General features: G+C 33.3%; 1 protein-coding gene and 1 long non-coding RNA gene across 2 annotated transcripts in view; one reads left to right on the top strand and one right to left on the bottom strand.

The window, feature by feature from the left end:
• Positions 1 to 17356, top strand: part of LOC103106659 (uncharacterized) — an 88992-nt gene extending 71636 nt beyond the window's left edge. The window contains exon 2 of the long non-coding RNA XR_008911080.1: positions 7825 to 17356. This is a non-coding gene — a long non-coding RNA (uncharacterized LOC103106659). The remainder of the gene's footprint in view (positions 1 to 7824) is intronic.
• Positions 1 to 19304, bottom strand: part of IL1RAPL1 (interleukin 1 receptor accessory protein like 1) — a 1590341-nt gene that overhangs the window by 1295353 nt on the left and 275684 nt on the right. The window lies entirely within an intron of this gene.

Below are 19304 nucleotides of genomic sequence, written 5' to 3'. Positions count from 1 at the left end.
ATAATCAGTTACCACCACGTTCCAAGTGAATTAGTGACAATGAGAAAACTGGGTGCCCAGAAATGTATTAGAATAAAATGCTAATTTTATTAAATAGTGCTAGTAGGAACATATTTTAAACATTACTACTATAAACAGCATCTTAAAGGTTTTGTTCTAAGGAAATGAGTCAGTGAACTAAGGCCTCCAATATCAAGTACAACCTTGTTCCTGAGTTGCTTTTCATTAATCTTTTGAATTTGTAGTTGCAAAATCTCATTTTCCCCTTCAGCTTTTATAAAGGATGAACTGATAAATTGTATTGTTATTGTTATTATGAAGAATAATTTTCTCAAATGCATTTTGCTTTCCAAATGTAACTGCAGAGCACAAGATAACTGGAAGTTCACAGATTCTTATGTTGCAGCCCAGTTGTTCAGTAATGGCTTTTAGTGTCCAAGTTGATAGGAGGGGGAAAGATTCTATCAGGATCAGGATTAGTCCTTGATCTTCCCTTATTCCATCTCTTACTCCATACTTAAATGACAATACAATATTCAAATAAATGAACTTTCCTATATCTGATCAAAGGTCATTTGTTCTTTAGCATCTTCCAGGCTATATGCCAAAAAAAAAGACAATTGGCAATACCAGTTTTGCTTATATTCCTCAGGGGAAGCCAAGAACAGAGAAGAGTTATTTAAGATAGTGAAGGAATACTAAGTGAAAGAATAGGTATTAGAAGTTTTCCATGCTTAAACTAAGCCTTCCCTGCTATTCTATACTAAAATATCTCCAGTAGTGTCTTGATAAAGAAATATACTTTGCAAACCCAGGACACTCTATATCCAGTCCCCTAAGGATACTTGAAAATAAACAGAGTTACATGCCACATTGTTACTTCTGATTATATATTAGAATAGAACATATCTAAAGGGGAAATAGGCCATGCTATTTTAAAATATTCTTCAATATCAAAATACACACTTTTCAAGCTAAACTGATAAATCTGGGGTTGTTAGAGCCAGAGGAGTTGCAGATCTGCATTGGGAGAGGGAATTTTCTTGATAGAGAGCTCTGAACTTATATATGATCCTAATGAAGATCCTGATCAATATATTCTTCGCAAGTGCATCAGCAATGATAGCTGGTTTCTTGCAAAAAGACTTCAAAACAAGTATGGTCAAGGGATGGATGTTTGTAATTTATCCTGGCAACTGAATGGTAAGGCTATTCCAATCAATTCTGTTGTTTTATTTCAGTTTTGTCCAACTATTCCCGTTTTCTTGGCAAAAATATTGGGGTGGTTTGACATTTCCTCCTCCAGAATTTTTTACAGATGAGGAAAGTGAAGCAAACAGAATTAAATGATTTGTCCAGGGTCACATTGCTAGTAAGTTCCTGAGGTCAGATTTTCACTCAGGAAGATAAGCCTCCCTGACTCTGGGCCCAGCATCCTTTCCACTGTACCACCTAGAAACCCCTTCATTTTACATAAATGTTTCTTTTTTTAAAAACCCTTACCTTCCATCTTGGAGCCAATTAATACTGTGTATTGATTCCAAGGCAGAATAGTGGTAAGAGCTAGGCAATGGGGGTTAAGTGACTTGCCCAGGGTCACACATCTAGGAAGTGTCTGAGGCCTGATTTAAGCCTAGGACCTCCCATCTCTAGACCTGGCTCTCAATCCACTGAGCTACCCAGCTGCCCCCATAAATGTTTCTTATAAAAAAAAAATCCTTATCTCCCAGAGTGCCTTTAATTCTTCTCTCCATCTGCATGCAACTTGTACACATTCATAATCAGGAGAGCATCCTAGTCCTCTTTGTACTTTAGTATCCAACCTATTGATAACAATGTAATGGATTTGAAAAAAAGAAGAAAAGATGTTCCAAATCTTCAATGGTTCTTAATACTGAATAACTGCAGAACTAAGAAAAGTTTTCCTAATTTCAGCTAAATTGTTGGTAAATGAAGCAATAAACAAAAATCATACCTCTGGATATGAGTGTTCTTAATGTTTTAAAATCTCATAGTGGATATTCCATAAATATTTGGATTAATGAAGGATAAAAGAACAAATATATTTGGGTGTCCTTGAACAAAAAATGGAAAAGTTATTTCCCTCATAAAAGTGTTTTCATCTTGAGGGCACAGGGAGAAAGCTACCAAAAACATAGATATCATGAATTATGAAAAGAAAATTCCCAATTGGAGGAGGAGGAAAATATAGTCAACATAAATGGTGTGGGAAGAAGTAATTCTACAAGGTTTAAGTGTTTAGTTCTAATTCACTTGAACAAGCAACAACATTTCTGTTATGGGCAGAAAGAAAAACTTGCTTAGTAGGAAAAGATAAGAAATAGAATGATTGACAAAGAAACCAGACGCCAAAGAAATAAACGCTAATGAGAAGCACTATAGAAGCTAATGCCAAAGTCCTGTGATCCTTGAAGAAAGATAATAAGCTCAGGTTGGAAAACAGTGCTATTAATCAGGAATGATCAGTTTCCTACTAAAGACAACCTATAGTTTTGTCATTCTACATCTTACCCCATACTCTCTCTGTTATGATACAGTGGAAAGAGACCTAGATTTGGAGAAAGAGAGACCTGAGCTCATGTCCTTGGAATGATACTTTATAGCTGTGTGATCAGGAGGCAAGTCACCCAACTCTGTGTCCTTCAGGCACCTCCCTAAGATTTATCTATCAAGTGGAGAGTTTCCACATTCAAAATTCCATAGTTGGTAAAAGAATTCAAATATCCTAACATCTAGGAAGAACTTAAATCAAATTTTAATATATTAATCTGATAGTAAAGAAAGCATATTTGGAGATTAAAGTAGGTAGTAGGACATTTAAAATGGAGGGACTGATCCCTGCTCTACATAGAATCATAGTTTTAGAACTAGAAAGAAGCATATTTAATTCCCAAACCCTCATTTTAAACATTAGGAAGCTTCTGAAGTAAAGGGTAGTTAAGTAACTTGCTCCAGGTCACACAGGTAGTATTAGAATCAAGATTTTAACTCAGATCTTCTGTTTCCAAATCTAGAACTTTTCCCACTAGCCATGCTGTTTTAAGAATCAGATGAAGTAATTTATATGAAAGCACTTTGAAGCCATAAAATCATGTGTATGTATTTATACACATGTGTATGTTATACACTTAGATTTATTTGAATATATAGTATTAGATTTTAAGTATGTAGAAAATTTTTCTGCTAGGATGATTTTTACATTTTTTTACTAATTTAGATAATTTTTTTAAAAATCGAATTCCACTTAATTTAGATAATCTACAACTGACTTATTTGCATGGGAGGAAATATTAGGACTGGTAGTTCTTTTGTTCTTTTGTATGAATGGTGGGTAGATGAGCATTATCTGAAAATTATCAAGAAAACAGATCAATCAATAATGGAATATGAGAGAACATAAATAGATCAATTTCTACCTCTAAAAATCAGAAGGTTGAGTTTTTCACTGCATTCCTGTTCATTGTAGGGAATTTACTAGAAGCTGTAGAGGGGCATCTGTTTCAATATAAACAATGATAGAATATCTCATTATCTTTATGTTGTTTCAATAGCTACCAACTTTAGCCTTGCTTATTGTTTCAGAATAACATAGAATAGAATTCATAGCAGAGAAATGTCACACATAACTGCTATCTAACAACCTAAATGAACTTGAATACAACTTTATTTGAAGACAAAATGTCAGTTTCCAAATAAGACTAAATCTTACTTTCAAGAATTCAATAAGTCCTTATAGGTCAATAAGCTGTTCACTGAAAGATCACAGTTACAAGCATTTGCTTTGAACACTTTAGTGTGTCTGAATTTTCACCAGTGTGAGCATTTTCTCCACAGAGTTCATAACCTCTCCACATCCTATGAGATTTGTATATGTATTATTTAGAGACCTAAATTGATAAATATGGATGAGTTCATTAAATACCTAGCTCTCTTAAATGTGACATGATTCAGATCTTTCATATTTTACAGCCCTCTTTAAAGCAGAATTAACCCTTAGATCAGCAGTTTTCAAACTTTAGGGATTTAAATCCCCTATACATTCTGCCTCTGGCGGTAACTAGGTGGCACACTGAGCTCCAGGAGGCTAGAGGATACGAGTTCAAATGAGACCTCAGACACAATATGACCATGGGAAAAGTCACTTAATTTCTGCCTGTCTCAGTTTCTTCAACTGTAAAATCAGGATAGTAATAGCCCCTACCTCTCAGGATTATTATAAGAATTAAATTATATATATATATATATATGATTTTATATTAAATAATATAAATATAATATATAAATAATATAAATTTGTGAAATGCTTACTTCTCTTTCTCTTCTTAAAAACATTGAAGACACTTTAAGAGCTTTCCTGTACATAGGCTATATATGCCAATATTTACTATACTAGCTTTAAAACATCATATGTTATTATGAAAATAGTTTTGACCTTATAGCATCTTGAAAGAGTCTTGGGGAGCATATTCTTTAAGAATGCCTGCTTTGGTGTGATTGATCCCAGTTGCCTATTCCCTACATTCTTCTACCTTGGAACCAATTTTTAATATTGATTCCAAAATGGAAGAGAAGGGTTTTAAAAAAAATAATTGATGCTTTAGATCAATTCATCAAAAAAATTTTTTTAAATACTTATTATGTTACAGGCACTACAGTAAGTGCTCAGGATACCAAGACAAAAATGAAACAGTCCCTCTCACCAAGGACTTTACGTTCCATTAAGGGGAGACTTTATGTAGTTGGCTGAATGATTCCACTCATAAGCATTTTAAGCAACAATGCTGCAATCCCTTCTCTTATTCCAGGACTCCAGACAGTCCTGGAATTCCTTTGGAGTGGGAATAAAAAATAATAGAGGGACTTATTTCTGAACTAAGAGTTTCCACTTCTGCTAGTAGCCAATAGTGATGGGGAGAAAAGTCTTTGCAGTCAGGAGTATCTTCAACTTGTTCAGCCATTATTTTCTTCAGTCTTGGAATTATTCTCACTTTTAGATACTAGATATCTAGATACTAGATAGCTAGAGGAAATTCAGAAACAAACAAAAAAATTCTGGATTTTAACAAAGTTACTTCCCAGAGTCAGAATGAAGCACGACATGTTCAGCATGGCACAATAGAAGATTCAAAGAAGGGATCGGTTATAACATTACGTTCTTAAAGCAGCCATAACAATACCAGCCATTCATGTACTGCCTAAAAATCTATATAATTGTTAAGCTACGACATGATACTTGTCTTTTATGGCAATAGTTCTTAATGACAAATAACCTAGATCTTTCGATCTCTCTATGTCTGTCTAAGTAGTTAGAAGAAATGCTTTAAACAGAGGAATGAACACATTTCCAAAGACCAGTTAAAGACACAAATCAAAAATAAAAATACAAAAGTATTTAAAATAAGGCTATTTACTGCCAATGAAGAAAATTCCATATGATCCTTACTTTCCAGACTAGTCTCATACTATAAACATGGGATATGTTTACTATTTCCCTTCATATTTATTTTGATCCAAACTAGAGTGCTCAAATCCTTTTTGTCTTCTTTCTCATATCATTATTTTTGTTCCTCATAGAATGAACTCCCTTTCTCACCATCACCTCTACCTATCCATGTCTTTTGCTGTTTCAAGGCTGAATTTGGGTTCTATTTCCTCAATGTAGTTTTTCTTTTATCCCCCCCCAAATGATTTATTCCTCCTAAAATATCTTATACTACTTCTGATCATAACACCCTTAGTACCACAAAACCATTATTAAAAACTAAAAGGAACTTTAGAAGTGATATAATTCAATACTTTATTTTTAAATATGAAGAAATTGAAACATAGATTAAGTAATAATAGGTGACATGGGTAATAAAAGGCAGACATGATATAAACCCAGGTCATCTACCTACAAATCTAGGATGCTTTCCCCCTCTATAATTTTTATGTACATTTTTACATGGATGCTTTATAAGTTTCAGAATTCTAAAAGTAACTAATCATCTGTAAATAATAACTGTTAAGATGTATATGAATTTATTTTTACACAAAATATTAAGAAACATCTTTTATCAATTTTAATATTATTCTTCATAATTATAGAGCAACCTTGTCTATCATAATCCAGTAGCAACAAAAGACTAATGATTTTACTTCATCAGCTAAAATCAGACCACATTGCCTCCCTTTCTCTTTCAGAACTGTGATTTTAAGTCAGTACAGAAACCAAACCTCCCAAATTACGGCTTCTCAACTTTCTCCATACCTTCCCAGTCTTTCTGCCTTTAGATTAGGTTCTCAAGGGGGTTATTAAACTTGGAGATCTCTCCTGCAAACACACTGTAAAAGAAATACATTTCTGCAAAGAATGAGTTTACTGAAAGTATTACATTTTAAAATAGAAGAAAACTAACATGCAATTTGTGCACAATGTATTTGTCTGGCCTTCAAAATCTCTTGATCATCTATTAAAATAGAGAGAGAAAAGATTTTTTCACTTAAAAGTGGAGTACCAAATGATTGAAAGATTTTTTTAAAATACTGATGAGGTGAAATCATCTTTTTTATAATAATTCAGTCTGCCCTTCCATTTCAATGTTTCTTTTCTTTCTGTCCTCTGCATTTTCTTATTTTTTATTCAAAATCTGCATAAGGCCACCAGATGGCATTGCAGTGTTCAATTACTATCTGAACATTATAAAAACATTTGTAGAACCCCTGTTTCAGACTAAGCAAGCTCTTTTTCTGTTCTATAGCTTTGGACGTATTTACATACTTGTTTAGGCCTAACTCAAAAATGGATTTTGTGCCCTTTAATAATAAATATTACATTTTATGACTATATAAAATATATTTTAAACAATTATAAATATATGATCATGACATATAGTATGTATATAATATGTAATACTGTTCATGTTTTGAAATCATTATTTAAATATTATATATAAAATATTTTCTATATACCTCTAAGTCAAAATGTAAAGGTTTAATAAAGTTAACAACATTTTCTGAAACCCAAATAGAAATATTATTTTGGAAAATACTTTGCTATTGTTGAAAAATCAAAGTTGAGTAGTATGTTAATAGATTTTTTATTATTATAATTTCTCTGCTCTCATAAAAATTGTTTTTATATATATATACACTTAAAAAACAGGCAACATTATCAGTCATTACTACCTTAAGACAATATTCTTCATGCAAGAAGAGTATACTGAAAATGCCTTAAGATAGCAGATATATGATGATAATAATCATAATAATTCTGCCTTAAGTAACCTGCAAAAGAGGACTCACCATTTTGAATTGCCAGTTCTGACTCAGCTTAGAAATAAATAGCATGACATTCAAAGAAAAGGATGGGGTTTTTTGTCTTTATGGCATTTATCCATACTTTGCCTTTAAGTAGCATAAAATAAAACTATTTTCTAGTAAAAGATAATGAATAAATTTAGTCTGATCTAACATGAAATAACTGGCTCTGATTAATAAGCAATTGGTGATGCAAGGCATACTGATGATGCCATCAAATATGATTATTTCCCTGGTTGGACTAAACCAGTGAGCCTCATTCTGTACTATACCTAGCAGAGCATGACACATAGGTTTTTACCAAATTCATGTTGACTGAATGATAGAATGATTAATGGACACTAAATAAAAGTCAAATAGTCTCAGACACCTTTGAAATGTAATCAGTCTCATCTTACCCATATGACTGCCACAGCTAAGTGATATAATCTCATATTACCTCTTTTACCTCTTTTATATTCCTACATAATAACAGTTTTGCTTTTCTTTCCTCTTCTATTTCAGGTTCCATCCTTATCTCATCCTTTCATATGAGATGTTTTGGAAATTCACCATGGCAGAATTTCCAGTGGGATATGAAGGAAATGGAAAACTCAAAGACTTCTCCTTGCCCACTGCTTCACCATTCTGACATTGCTCTGAGCGTAATTTTTTTCCTTATCCATAATATTTCTGTAGTTTACCTTTCTTTCCATCAGTTTCTCTTTTAAAGTTGTAGGGTTTGTTTGGAGTATGATTTATTCAATTTCTAGGGTTTAAAAATTATGTATTCTGTTGATAAATCTTTTCCTATTTTGTTAATTTGCATTTATAAAGATACATTTTTCTCTGAGATTGTTTTTGCTATACTTAATAATTTTGACATGATTCATTATTGCTTTCATATTACTATTTTTTCATGCTTTGTTCCTTCACACATTCATTGTTTACTATTTCATTATCAAATCTCCATTTTTGTCTCAATATTTTGCTCAATCTCCTTGTAATGATTATTGATATTCTTCTGTTATGATTTTTTAAAGTTTATTATTCAGATTTTAAATATTTATTTGCAATTTTCCATGTCCTGACAAATGGACTAACTTGGAGCACCAAAGTTTCCATGTATTTATAACAAATATATTTGACCCTTAGTGTTCCCATTCAGACAGAGTAAATATTTTAGCTCTAAAAGCTTCAAAAATTTTGACAATTCTGGGGGCATCTGGGTAGCTCAGTGGATTGAGAGCCAGGCATAGAGACTGGAAGTCCTAGGTTCAAATTTGACCTCAGACACTTCCCAGCTATGTGACCCTGGGCAAGTCACTTGATCCCCATTGCCTAGCCCTTACCACTCTTCTGTCTTGGAGCCAACACATAGGATTGATTCCAAGATGGAAGGTAAGGGTTAAAAAAAAATGTTGACAATTCTGTTTTTCATTGGTTTATCTTTTTGTAATACTTGTCCAGCTCTGAAAGAGGTAGATTAAAATCTCCCTCAAATATTCTCTTATATTTTACTTTTTTTTGTAATTCAGTTAACATTTCCTGTATGAATGTACATTATGGGTTATTTGATGTATTTATGATTAATATTAATATTATATTATATTTCATAGTTCCTTTAAATATAATGTAGTTTCTTTATCTCTATTGATAGTTTGATTTTAGTCTTTGCTTTGTCTAATGGTGTAGACGGAACTCTTGTTTTTTGTGTATCATCTGATCCATAGTATATTTTATTAATGGGTTTAGTTTTGATTCTATATGTCTTTGCTTTTTAGAGTTTTCTTATAAAGTTTGCCTCTCATTCTATTGAATTGTTTAATCCATTCTCACTTAAAGTTTTGGTGGTTAGTTTTGTGTTGTTCTCTATTATATCTTTAAATTCTTTCTTTCAAAAACTCTTTCCCCCTTGATGTCAGTACTTTGTCCCTAAAATAGCTTTCTTCACACTACTTTGATGGGATCATAGTTCTACAAGTTATCTTTTCCTCTCTTCTCCATTCTATTTGTCAATATTTTCCAAGGTTTTTAGGATTTTACTTATACTTTTGATTTATTTAATATCAAGAGGCAATATTATTTAGCAGGTAGAAAACTGACTATGAAGCTCAAATGACTTGGTTGGAACTCCCTATTCTAATATTCTTTATTGATTTATTTAACATTATAATTATTTCATCCACTATCATCTTTTTATTCTCTGTTGTGTTATACACTTAAAAGTAACAAATTGTGAGAGATAGAAGTATTATTACCTCATTGTGTAAATTATCCTATGTCTAAAGTTGTGTAGTCCAACTCTATTCCTTCACACCCACTGATCATTCATCTTCCATTTCACCTCTTCTATTGCCCCATGTACTCCCACTCCCTACACACACCCTTAAGTGTGTTAGTTCTTTCCCATATCTCTTTTCTTAGGCCAAGATGTTTTCCTTAGAGATACAGCACTCTTTTAGTAAAAAAGGAGCTTCTAAATATACCTACTCTCTCCAAATTAAATCCAGAATGGGGTATTCTTCTTTCCCCATGAGAATGATCTTCATCAGGTCTTTCTCTTCTCTTTTGGGTTGAGACTATCCCTGATTCAATATCTCCTTTAGGTATTCTCTCCCATTTTCTTTCAGTCCCTCTTCTTCTTGGGAGACAATGAGCCATCTCATTCCTTCATTGTTGATACATGGACTTGATAAGGATATATCACCTATTCACCACTGTCCTTCACCTCCTGTCTCACTATTAATACACCCTCCCACAATTTTGTTCCAGAAAATTTTATTTATCAATGGGGTTAAGGGTTTACATTGTGGTTTAGTTCATAGTATGTTAGTACATTGTACTACTGTTTTCCTCCACTGAAACTCCTATTTCTTTAAGTTCAGTTTACATTTTTAATTCCCTGGTACTTTTTTTTCTTGATGTTTCCTCTTTTTAAAACTCTTAATCATCACTTTCTTTTAAAAAAAAATGCTAACCATGGAGTAAGTTATTTCACTCTTCTTATTTTAGTAATTATATTTATTTGCCTTTTTGTGCTTCTGATGTTTGGTATATTTGCAAGTCAAATAATCTAGTCATAAGCAGGATTTCAGTTATTTGTAAGAATATCTAAGATGTTGAAAATCTGCCTTTATTTCACTGATGATTTGAGATGCTTCTTGAGCTCCTTTGTTTTATATATATATATATGTACATATATATATATATATATAATAGGAGAGAAAGAAAAGGACTCTCAACTTCATAGAAGGAAATCATAGCTCCTTCATTCTCAAAAGGATGAAAGAACAATGCCTGCTACTTGTTGTAAGTTAGGAATTGGGTAGAGGGAGCAATGTGCCACTAAAGTTTCTCTAGCAGAAGGAAATCATAAAATTAAAAGTTTTAAAAAATGAGTTTCAATTAATTCATTGCTGGTGGAGTTGTGAATTGATCCAACCATTTTGGAGGGCAATTTGCAACTATGCCCAAAGGGCGATAAAAGACTGTCTACCCTTTGATCCAGTCATAGCACTGCTGGGTTTCTACCCCAAAGAGATAATAAGGAAAAAGGCATATACAAAATTATTCATAGCTGCACTCTTTGTGGTGGCAAAAAATTGGAAAATGAGGGGATGCCCTTCAATTGGGGAATGGCTGAACAAATTGTGGTATATGTTGGTGATGGAATACTATTGTGCTCAAAGGAATAATAAAGTAGAGGATTTCCACGTAAACTGGAATGACCTCTAAAAATTGATGCAGAGTGAAAGGAGCAGAACCAAAAGAAAGTTGTACACAAAGACTGATACACTGTGGCACAATCAAATATAATGGACTTCTCCATTAGTGGCAATGCAATGACCCTGAACAACTTGGAGGAATCTACAAGAAAAATCACTATCCACATCCAGAGGAAACACTGTGGGAGTAAAAACACCGAAGAAAAACAACTGCTTGAATACATAGATCGAAGGGATATGGTTGGGGACGTAGATTCTAAATGAACATCCTAGTGCAAACAACAACATGGAAATAGGTTCTGATTAAGGACACAAAGTGATACCCAATGAAATTGAGCATTGGCTGCGGGAAGGGTGGGTGGAGGGGAGGGAGGGAAATGATGCAATTATTGTAACCAAGGAATAATGTTCTAAATTGAATAAATAAACTAATTCAAATGGGAAAAAATGAGTTTCAGAAAGCTGTAATAATAGCTTTAAAAACAATGGTTAGGTTATCTCATTTCTTTTGGTTGTATCTGAATCTTTATGACCCCAATTGAAGGGTTTTTTTGGGCAACATTGTTATATGTCTTGCTTAAGTTTTTAATATATTGAAAGAGTAAACTTTAATAGACTCATTCAAATTGCATAGAATTCTGTACTTTTCCTACATATATCTTAGATGACAAATGTCTATTGAAGGAGAAAAAGCATTTTGAGTCTTGATCAAACAACTTAAAATTTAGCATTTTGAGAACCCAACAGGTTTCTAAATGGTGAATTACCTTTATAGAGAGTAATAGAAATTATAGTTTAGTTACTTTAAAAAATTACTACATCTGGAAAAATAATTCAAAGAACCTTGTACTATGGATCATCTTAAGATTGTTGGGGGCCATCAGGACACAATGTTTGACATGATCACTTGTGAAAACCGGAGGTCACAAAGTGACCCCCAGGAAGGATAGAGACATTCACTCAGACCCCCTTTGTGTGACTTTTCTCACATCCCTTATTATTGGAATTGTTCCCCAGGAGAAAATAGATGAAAGCTACATGCTTGCAGGGTTAATGCAGATGTCCCACTCTGTCCTCCCAGAATATAACCACGAGATCTCACTTACAAAATTAAATGTAAGGATTCTTATATACCCACTTAGATAGGACCCTCTTTTCTAGGCATAAAACTTCTGGCAAATCTGTGCACAGAATTTCCCCAACCTAAAACTGGGCCATGTTGATTCTACCCTTTAACCCATCACTTAGCAACAGTGTTTTGTTGATTATCTCCTTTGACTTCATATCTGTTGTTAGGATCTATGGAAACATGTATGTTGAAAAATGAAACTGTATGCCAAGTACGTATGTAACCATGAGGTATAAAAATAAAGCCAAGCCTGGGTGAAGGTAGAGCAGTTTTTCTGTGAAACCTGTGCTGTGGGTTGAATATGAAAGCTGACATCATCCCACCTCCAAGACCCCATCCCTTGTGGGAAGCTGGACCACCTCGCAGAATAAGATAAACACATTAACCTTAATATATCTATAGATATACAACCACTTCTACATTATCCCCATTCAGATTATACACAGCACTAAAAAAAATTAGTGGTGAGTATTTTCCTTGACTTTCTCTCTAGTGATCTGTTTTCTTAGCAAAGATATAAATATTGAACCCAGGTCTTCCACTTTCCAAGGCTAATCTTTGGCAAAGATGAAAAAGAGAAAACAAAAATAAAACAATCTTCACATTCAGTGACCTAACATTAAGGCAGATAATCTTTTGTGTATATAGATATATTCGTACATATGCACATATACACACAAAACTGCATATATGCACATATGTGTATGGAATGTGTATATGGACATGCATGTATATGGACATATATGAGTATGTATGTTATTAAAAATATATCAAAGGCATCGCATGTAGAATGTACATATGCGCATATACACACAAATTTGCACATATGTATGTGGACATGCTTATATATGGACATGTGTGAGTATGTGTGTTATTAAAAATAGATCAAAGGCATCGCATGTAGAATGTAGAGTTTGAGCTATGTATTTGATATCACTTACATAAAGCATTTAGGAAGTTAAACATAGTATAAAAGGCATATACTAAGAATGTCATTGGCTTCTACTATGTCATATTACTTGTACAACTCTTCTATGTCATTGAGAGGGAAGATAAATGATCTAACAGTTCCATTACACCTCAACACAAGAAGTGCTAGTGTATACTGGTAGAGCAGTGAACAGATCCAACCATTCTGGAGGGAAATTTGTACACATGCGCAAGGGGCTTTAAAAGAATGCCTGCCCTTTGATTCAGCTATACCACTGCTGGGGTTGTACCCCAAAGAGATAACAAGGAAAAAGACTTGTACAAAAAGATTTATAGCCTCACTCTTTGTGGTGGCAAAAAAATGGAAAAAGAGGGGGTGTCCATCAGTTGGCGAATGGCTGAAAAAATTGTGGTATATGTTGGTTATGGAACACTATTGTGCTAAAAGGAATAATGAACTGGAAGAATTCCATGTGAACTGGAACAACCTCCAAGAATTGGTGCAGAGTGAAAGGAGCAGAACCAGGAGAACATTGTACACAGAGACTGATACACTATGGCACAATCAAATGTAATAGACTTTTCTACTAATAGCAATTTTATGATCCAGGACAATTCTGAGGGACTTATGAGAAAGAACACTATCCACATCCAGAGAAATAACTGAGGGAATAGAAAAGCATATGATCAATCATGTGGTTGATGGGCATATGATTAAGGACTTTAACTTTAAATGATCACTCAATTGCAAATATTAATATTATGGAAATGGGTTTTGAACAATGATACGTGTAAAATCCAGTGAAATTGCTCTTCAGGCACAAGGCAATAAAAATAATGATCAGTAATGGTACATGGAAAACCAAATCAAAAACTAATTGGAAATTAAACAATATGATACTCCAAAATCGTTTACTTAGAGAAGAAATCATAGAAACAATAATTTCACTGAGGAAAATGACAATGGCAAGACATCCTTTCAAACCTTTTGGGATGCAGCCAAAGCGGTAATCAGAGGTAAATTCATATCCCTGAGTGCATATATTAACAAACTAGGGAGAGCAGAGATCAATCAATTGGAAATGCAAATAAAAAAACTCTAAAGCGATCAAATTAAAAACCCCCAGCAGAAAAACAAACTAGAAATCCTAAAAATTAAGGGAGAAATTAATAAAATCGAAAGTGATAGAACTATTGATTTAATAAATAAGACAAGAAGCTGGTACATTGAAAAAACAAACAAAATAGACAAAGTACTGGTCAATCTAATTAAAAAAAGGAAAGAAGAAAAGCAAATTAACAGCATCAAAGACAAAAAGGGGGACATCACCTCCAATGAAGAGAAAATTAAGGCAATCATTAAAAATTACTTTGCCCAATTATATGGCAATAAATACACCAATTTAGGTGATATGGATGAATATACACAAAAATACAAACTGCCTAGACTAACAGAAGAAGAAATAGAATTCTTAAATAATCCCATATCAGAAAATGAAATCCAACAGGCCATCAAAGAACTTCCTAAGAAAAAATCCCCAGAGCCCGATGGATTCACCAGTGAATTTTATCAAACATTCAGAGAACAGTTAATCCCAATACTATACAAACTATTTGACATAATAAGCAAAGAGGGAGTTCTACAAAACTCCTTTTATGACACAAACATGGTACTGATTCCAAAACCAGGCAGGTCAAAAACAGAGAAAGAAAACTATAGACCAATCTCCCTAATGAATATAGATGCAAAAATCTGAAATAGGATACTAGCAAAAAGACTCCAGCAAGTGATCAGAAGGGTCATCCACCATGATCAAGTAGGATTTATACCAGGGATGCAGGGCTGGTTCAATATTAGGAAAACCATCCACATAATTGACCACATCAACAAGCAAACCAACAAGAATCACATGATTATCTCAATAGACTCAGAAAAAGCCTTTGATAAAATACGACACCCATTCCTATTAAAAACACTAGAAAGCATAGGAATAGAAGGGTCGTTCCTAAAAATAATAAACAGTATATATCTAAAACCATCAGCTAATATCATCTGCAATGGGGATAAACTAGATGCATTCCCAATAAGATCAGGAGTGAAACAAGGATGCCCATTATCACCTCTACTATTTGACATTGTACTAGAAACACTAGCAGTAGCAATTAGAAAATAAAAAGAAATTGAAGGCATCAAAATAGGCAAGGAGGAGACCAAGTTATCACTCTTTGCAGATGATATGATGGTCTACTTAAAGAATCCTAGAGATTCAACCAAAAAGCTAATTGAAATAATCAACAACTTTAGCAAAGTTGCAGGATACAAAATAAACCCACATAAGTCATCAGCATTTCTATATATCTCCAACACAGCTCAGCAGCAAAAACTAGAAAGAGAAATCCCATTCAAAATCACCTTAGACAAAATAAAATACCTAGGAATCTATCTCCCGAGACAAACACAGGAACTATATGAACACAACTACAAAACACTCTCCACAAAACTAAAACTAGACTTGAGCAATTGGAAAAACATTAACTGCTCATGGATTGGACGAGACAATATAATAAAAATGACCATCCTACCCAAACTTATTTATCTATTTAGTGCCATACCCATGGAACTCCCAAAATATTTCTTTACTGATTTAGAAAAAAACATAACAAATTTCATTTGGAATAACAGAAGATCAAGGATATCCAGGGAAATAATGAAAAAAAAAAACACACAAATGATGGGGGCCTTGCAGTCCCAGACCTTAAACTATATTACAAAGCAGCAGTCATCAAAACAACTTGGTACTGGATAAGAGACAGAAAGGGGGATCAGTGGAATAGATTGGGGGCAAGCGACCTCAGCAAGACAGTATACGATAAACCCAAATATCCCAGCTTTTGGGACAAAAATCCACTATTCGATAAAAACTGCTGGGAAAATTGGAAGACAGTGTGGGAGAGATTAGGAATTGATCAACACCTCACACCCTACACCAAGATAAATTCAAAATGGGTGAATGACTTAAACATAAAGAAGGAAACTATAAGTAAATTGGGTAAACACAGAATAGTATACATGTCAGACCTTTGGGAGGGGAAAGACTTTAAAACCAAGCAAGACATAGAAAGAGTCACCAAATGTAAAATAAATAATTTCGACTACATCAAATTAAAAAGCTTTTGTACAAACAAAACCAATGTAACTAAAATCAGAAGGGAAACAACAAATTGGGAAAAAATCTTCATAGAAACCTCTGACAAAGGTTTAATTACTCAAATTTATAAAGAGCTAAATCTATTGTACAAAAATCCAAGCCATTCTCCAATTGATAAATGGGAAGGGACATGGATAGGCAGTTTTCAGATAAAGAAATCAAAACTATTAATAAGCACATGAAGAAGTGTTCTAAATCTCTTATAATCAGAGAGATGCAAATCAAAACAATTCTGAGGTATCACCTCACACCTAGCAGATTGGCTAACATGACAGCTATGGAAAGTAATGAATGCTGGAGGGGATGTGGCAAAGTAGGGACATTAATTCATTGCTGGTGGAGTTGTGAACTGATCCAACCATTCTGGAGGGCAATTTGGAACTATGCCCAAAGGGCGATAAAAGAATGTCTACCCTTTGATCCAGCCATAGCACTGCTGGGTCTGTACCCCAAAGAGATAATGGAGAAAAAGACTTGTACAAAAATATTCATAGCTGCGCTCTTTGTGGTGGCCAAAAAATGGAAAACGAGGGGATGCCCTTCAATTGGGGAATGGCTGAACAAATTGTGGTATATGTTGGTGATGGAATACTATTGTGCTCAAAGAAATGATAAAGTAGATGAATTCCATGGAGACTGGAACGACCTCCAGGAAGTGATACAGAGGGAGAGGAGCAGATCCAGGAGAACATTGTACACAGAGACTAATACACTGTGGTATAATCAAACGTAATGGACTTCTCCATTAGTAGCGGTGTAATGTCCCTGAACAATCTGCAGGGATCTAGGAGAAAAAACACTATTCATAAGCAGAGGACAAACTGTGGGAGTGGAAACACCGAGGAAAAGCAACTGCCTGACTACAGCAGTTGAGGGAACATGACAGAGGAGAGACTCTAAAAGAACACTCTAATGCAAATGCTAACAACATGACAATGGGTTCGAATCAAGAACACATGTGATACCCAGTGGAATCACGTGTCGGCTATGAGGGGTGGGGGGGAGGAAAAGAAAATGATCTTTGTCTTTAATGAATAATGCTTGGAAATGATCAAATAAAATATTATTAAAAAAAAAAAAAAGAAAGAAATTGCTCTTCAGGCCAGGGAGGGGGGAAGGGAAAAAGGGAGGGAAAGAACATGAATCATGTAACCATAGAAAAATATTTTTAAATTAATTAATTAATAATAAATGTAAAAAGAAGTGCCAGTATAATTTACCATAGTCAAAAATATATCATATAAAAATATACACAACCATATATAAAACAAATTTCCAGGCAGGAAAGAAATTCATATTGAAAGTCACAAATATATGCCTATTGTAAAGATACTGTCTATACTAATTGGTAAAAATATGCCATTTAATTTATGCATATGAAAATTTGTACAGGAAAATTCATTTCTACAGTGAAAAGTCATATAAAAATATTTTCTATATACATACAGGATATGAAGTAGATGCTCTTAAAAGATTATGGGAATAAAGGATAAGAGAGGGGTATTCATTTTCCTATTTCGTCAAGATTCCTATTATATCAGCTAAGGTTCTTGGGAATCTATCCAGATGTCTCATTGCAAATGAATAGTTATGGTGTAATACCATACATGTCTACTTTCAAGATTATAAAATAGTTGGCATATCACTATCATAAAACACTCTGTAAATATTAAGGCATATTAAATTAACTAGAGAAAAGAAGATGCAGTAAAATAGTTTTCCAAACAGTATTAAATTATGCTTTCCCCTACTTTAAAATAAAACTAGCAAAGAAACAAAACTCTAAGAGCTTGGAATTTTAAGCTATCCCTAAAGAAAAGTGTGAAAAACAAAACAAAACAAAACAAAATGAAAAGCCTCATCCATTTTGGCACATTTCACAAATGGAGAATTTACACACAACAATGTAATAAAAGACAGATATTAAGGGACTTATTTGTCTCTTAAACACATGGAAATGAACTCATTGTCTGCTGGTAATGCTCAAGGGAATTAATGTACATAAATCATTTTGGCATGAAATGAAAATATTTCTAAAGATTTTACTCAGTTTTTCTGATTAATTTCATTTTCTTAACAGATTAGCACCATGTCTCTAACAAAAACACAACCTATACATAGCAGGAACATAGCAGAAAAATATAAACTTAAGCATCATCTTAAACAATACCATTTGAGGTACATTTTGACCATTCTTATTCCAATTTTAAAAAGTATTTATTCCTTTGAGCATAATGCAACCAGATCTATAAATCTGACTTTATCTTCCTCCTCCTGCCTTGAAGAACTATACACAAACCATGATGGGCAGGTCCCCACCTTTGTATTACTAATGAAGAGAAGTTCAGCTTCCCACATAATTTTTTTTTTGGAGTGGTATAAGAGGAAAAAAAGTCAAACCCTAAAATTATTTTTGTAGTGGTGTCTTTTTATTCAATGTGATTTTTAAATTATTTAAATTCTTGCTACTATAATTTATGCCTTTTATCTATGTTCTCATTTCACTTCAATAAAGCTTTTGTTTAAATACCATATTTGGCACATTTTAAAGAAATATTGTTCAGTAACTATAAAAAATTTTATTTATGTTGTTTCCATTAAGGTCTCTTCTAGATCTAAATCTAATATCTTATCCTCCTGTAATAAGCCATTCCTTGTCAAAGCACATCACAACAAAAATCTGTAGAGCATGCCATTTAAGTAAAAGCCAACATTTTATTTTTTAAAGTAATTTTCAATATAACATTTTTCCAGTCCAATAAATTTTAGTAGGTTATCTTTTTAGTATTTGAACCATCTAAATAAAATTAAATCTGTTTTTATTGGTAAAATAAAATTTTCCTTTTTTCATCTCTGTAGTTCATGATTCTCAGAAATTACATATTTTAAGCTCATATCCTTTCTTCCTGCTTTCCTTAATTTTATTGTATATCAGGCCCTTCTATTCGTATGTGATATATTTCTTTGAATGCCTCTAATTTACTATGTATATCCACAACTGTTTTATTT

This window comes from Monodelphis domestica, chromosome 4 (assembly GCF_027887165.1).
Source record: "Monodelphis domestica isolate mMonDom1 chromosome 4, mMonDom1.pri, whole genome shotgun sequence".
In the NCBI taxonomy this organism is placed as follows: Eukaryota; Metazoa; Chordata; class Mammalia; order Didelphimorphia; family Didelphidae; genus Monodelphis; species Monodelphis domestica.
This window is presented reverse-complemented; position numbering and strand designations above follow the sequence as displayed.